This window comes from Tinamus guttatus, unplaced genomic scaffold (assembly GCF_059628265.1).
Source record: "Tinamus guttatus ecotype Peru unplaced genomic scaffold, ASM5962826v1 Tinamus_guttatus_pri_ptg000215l, whole genome shotgun sequence".
Classification (NCBI taxonomy): domain Eukaryota; kingdom Metazoa; phylum Chordata; class Aves; order Tinamiformes; family Tinamidae; genus Tinamus; species Tinamus guttatus.
Window position 1 is genome coordinate 2,006,212 of NW_028288749.1, and position 4,940 is coordinate 2,011,151.

A 4,940-nucleotide genomic window follows, 5' to 3' on the forward strand; every position below is an offset into this window, starting at 1 on the left:
GAGCAATTCTTTTTTCTGCTTCTCATCTCTGTGCCATTCCTCGGTGTTTGCAACTGCGCAGTGTAATCAGCCGCAGCTTGTTTCTCCTGCTGGAGCTGCAGAAAAGCAACAGAGAGGAGCCGAAGCAAAAGGAAATTCTGCGCCTGCTTGAGAAAAAGGCAGAAGAGAAGGGCGCAGTTATAACTCTCCCTCCTGGAATTTTTATCCTTTATGCTTTCCTCCTCAGGGAAGCAAAACCAAGTCGATTGGGATCATTATTTTGCAGTAGATCTTAGTAAGATGTTGGCTGCCTTTTTTTTTTTTTTCAGCACAATTTACAAATGGCCATGTGTAATCTTGCACCAAGATTATGGCAAGGAATGGCCTTCTTTCTCTGACTATTTTCTAGTTGCTCTTTGATCAATCCTTCCTACAGGCAACAACTTAGCACATATCCGCAAGCGGTGCCAAATGTCAAAGTTGCCAACAGGTAAAATCTGGAGCCTGGCACACAGTTATAGACATTTGCTATGCTCTTTACCATCACTGAGGTCAGGCTGGTTCTCCAGATGATTTATTTCATCAGCTAAATATATGACCTCCCCTGACCTCCCGTCACCTGGAGAAGGAGCTGGTTGGGAAGAAGGTGATATTTGATCCTAGGCAGAGAGCTGGACACCCCCAAAACCTGGCACATTGGCCTGGCTTTCAGATAGCACCCCCGGGCCCCTCAAAACATAAGAGGGAAAGGGATGGCACAAGTTCAGGAGCCCAGAGGGAAAGATCTCTTGCAGGGAGAGTGACAGTGACTGCAAAATCCTTTAAGGAAACTTGCTTTTTTTTTTTCCCTCTCTTGTTGAGTGACTTATATGGTTCATCTGGGGACAGGTAACAACAGAACATGGCTAGAGAGTGACTACGTAACCCTAGCACCAAGGACATGATGCAAATATCAAAAAAGTGCAAGGCAGCGTGTCCCTGCATTGAGTAACGCTTGCCCTGCCGTGTTTGCGTAACACCATTTACGTGTGATCCCTCGCGCTGGACACCTATGGACTAGCTCTTTGGAGCAGCTCCTCATAACCTTCCCAATGGGACAGACAAGGCAAGACTTGCCCTCCCAGGAAAGATCCCGAGAGCAGAGGAAGGATTGGGAGACCCATTGCTCCGGTTTCCCACTGTCCAGCTCTCGGCTTTGTTTGCAAGCTCACTGCATATTAAGCCCCTATTAAGCCTCCTGCCATGATGCTCCCCTGATTAAAGGGTGAGGAAAACGGTCATGCAAGCCCCTGCTCTGCCTGCCTGTGAAGCTAAAGCACTACACCTCTCTTTTCCTTCTTTTCCCTCTCCCCTTGCTTTAACACTTTCCATGCACGTGCACTATTTCCCCTAGCTCTCTCCTCTGCCTTTGCCTTCTGCCCTCCCTTCATGGCTTCAGCTCACTGCTTTCCAAAGAGAGCAGGATGACCAACCTGGCTTGCTCGTTTGGGGCTCACGACATGCAAAATTTGCCTTGCCAGAGCTCACAGGGCTGCAGGAGCTCCGTGTACAACGCACTGCTCGTTAATGCCCGCAGATGCAGTCCGGGTGCCTTGCCGGACCCGCGGGCCGGCTGTGTCCAGGCTTGGTGGCATGCACGGCTAGAACACGGCGAGGAAAGCGCTGGGATTTGCGCCCACTTGGAGCCCTTGGAGAGACACGGTGCATGTTCCCTGCAGCTCCCCAGCACCAGCCAGCGGAGCGGCGCCATGCAGGCCTCGCAACTGTGCTGCCAGCAGCGTGGCGAGAGCCGAAACCAGGCTCTCTGCAAACACAGCCGGCCGCCCCGTCCCCTGGTGATTTATCTGCCAAGGGACAGGCTGCACCGGGCCTTGACGCCCTGCTTTTTATTCTACCCACTCTTCCAAGCGGGTGAGCAGGGGCCCAAGAGTTCAATTAGCGGAGCTGGGGTCAGGTCACAAATCAGGGACTTTTAGGCAGATTTAGCACCCTGGATCCTCCCGTCTCGGGCTTCCTGCCTTGGACTCCAGTGATTTATTTATTCGTCTGCCATTGCTTTATTTTTAGTCCATGTGCCTCATCATTAGCTTGCAAGATCTTATCTGGGGCTCCCTGGCCTCCTTAGCACACGGGAGGCAGCCCCTGCGCTGGCGCCTGTGGGATGCGGACACGGGGAGATGCTGCTTGCAGTGGGGCCCTGGCGTGCACGGGATGCACGGGGGTTTTGCTCTCACTTGTGCAAACCCACAGCGTGCAGGAAAGCTCACCCAGCTGAGCACAGATGTTGTGCCTTTAAATCCCATCCGGCATGTCGGGGCTTGAGGAGGTTTCGATGGCTGCTACAGCTCAGCGCCTCTCGCTTGCTCCTGTGTCAACAGCTCTGTGCAGGAAAACATCCTCCTGAGGGAGGAACGGATTGGTGTGGCTGGGGGACTGGATTTGTTTGCCTTTTTGCGCTATGTGCACGGGCATGTGTGTGCGTGCCTGCTGCGGGGGTGTCTGCGGGCAATGTGAGCCCCGTGCGGGCGCGGAACGGTGCGGGTGGCGCGGAGGGGACAGCGTGACCCCAGCTGCAGCCACGGCAGTGCAGACAGACCCAATAGCTGCACCTTAGTTCTGGGGGCAGAAGCAGAGAAGGTGCCTGGGGTCATTTCCCCCCGCCCCAGCAGCTGGGCTTTGCACATCGGCCACCTAATTTCGCATCCTTCGCGACTTGTCGGGGGAGCATTTGGTGCCATCCTGCAGCTGTTAATGAAGAGGCTGCAGCGTCCTGGCAGCAGGATTGGCCCCTGGGGACACTGCGGGTGACCAGCTTCCAACTGCGCTTCTGCTGCTCGCTACAGCCCTCGGAGCTTTCAGGCCAACTCACTGCCCAGTTACCCAGCCCAGACTTCATCAGCTTGTCTTTAAGGAAGAGATGGGAGACAGTATCCGAAGTGTCTAATCCGTTGCTCATGCAGTTTAGTTGTTTTCAGCAGTAATAAAATGAGGATTTCCTTTCTCCGCTGCCTGGGTTTGCAGGGACCGATGGCCTTGTGAACTACCCCCTCTTCAGGCAGAAGGGTTTAAGGCCTTGCTCCCCAACCCCTTTTCCCCAGAGAAGTTTTCTATCTCCTATCAAACAGGAGCATTTCTCCTGAGGTGCAGGGAGGTGGATTTACTGATGTAAACACTCTGCTAAAACACTGTCCTGCAGAGAGGATCCATAAAGACACCCAGGAAATGATAGTTGCAGTGGGTGAGGCTTAGGCTGAGCCATTCAGCTTTGCTCTATTTGGGGCTAATTCAATTTACAGGATCCTGGGCTGCAGCCCTTAAAGTTGTAACTTGACTCTGCAGCCCTATAAATATGCCTGCTGCAAAACAGTAACAGTAACTGCAGTAATAGTCCTCTAATCCAGTTAAATATAATCACTAATCCAGCAGATTAGCTCACTGTGGACGAGGATTTGTAATGACTCCAAGCAGAGCACAAAAGGAAAGTTCTGCTCTGCTCTTACTCTTCTTACAAGGAAGATTCTCATCCAGCCTGATGCCAGAGCAGCCCAGCAGAGACCTAAGCTGCGATTTTTATCTTTTTTTTATATGTATATTATAAAAATACACTGTTGAGGCGGATGGGTGAAGTTTTGCAGTGGTGAAGATGGAGTGTGACTGGGTGACTGGTCATCCTGAAACTGGTTCCTAGAGAGGTTAATGGGAAACTTGTATGGGTCCCACTGGGCACAGGGTCTGTACCCACATGGGCAAAGCTCGCTCCCTAGTTGGGCAGTGCAGGGGTTGCCTGTACGTGCCGAGAGCAGAGTGCTTCTTTCTGAAGCAACTGTGCCCTGCCACATACCCATCCGAGCTCGTTAGCTGCTTGGGATTCACAAAAATGCCCAGCTGGTGCCTCCCTGGCACAGTCCGCTCATCATGTGGGCTTCTTACTGGGAAGTTGTTTCTTCCCTTTATATAACCCGCCTAAGCATGGATTCCTAGAAGAGCGATCAGATGACACCGGGAGCAGGGACAAAGGGCTCACAAATGGATGTTTCAAAGCCTCTTTCTTTCTTTCTTTCTTTTTCTGCAAGAAGCAGGAGGCTGATAGCCACAGAGAGAAGCGGGAGGGAGACTGCAGGCAGCAGTTGCTTTCCAGCCGTAATTGCTCCTCTGCTCCTTATCTCCCTCCTAAGGTCTCTGCTTGCCCCTGTCTCCTGTAGTGGCTCGTGCTAAGGCTCCTGCCTGCAAGGAGATGCCACCCTTCATCAGAGAAGTAATGACAGACCCTCACAAGCCCTGCGAACGCTGACATGAAGCAACCTGATTTATGGTGACTGTTCTGCCCCTAGTTTCTGGCTTTCTTCCTCCCTTTAGGGCTCAGCTTGCTGCTCCTTGCCATCCACACGTGGTAGCTTCATGAGACAGGAACTGGCAATGGCCAATACTGCCTCTCTGTGATTTTTCCCTGCAGGTGATATGCCTGTGTATGGGAGGAATCAGTACCAGGATGAGCAAAGAAAGTGGGTGAAGCTGTTGACCTAAGAAGAGAGAAGCTGCTGGGAAGAGAAAGCAGCTCGGGCTTGATGGGGAACTGCAGTGCTCAGCTACTTTGGCATCTGGCCAAAGGAGATTTAGCATCCAGCCTTTCTTAGCATTGCAAGCACAGGCATGCAAGCCCGACCACCACGACCATTCCTGACCATGGAAGCACACGCTCTTAACTGCATCCAGAGTGGCTCTGTTGGGGAGCCTTGATTCTTCCCCTGGCAGTCTGAGGGCAAAGATGGGTGAAGGAGACCTGGGAGAGAGCAGGGCTGTCACGCATGCACAGCAGTGGGGTACCGTGACCCAGGGACCACAGTTTGGAGCTGATGGCAGTGAGGGATCAGGAGGAGGCTGAGAGCCATCGGTTCCTGAGAGCTCCCATGAGTGCTTGTCTGCACTTTGATAAGCCAAAAGACCTTTGAGAGTCTGGCCCT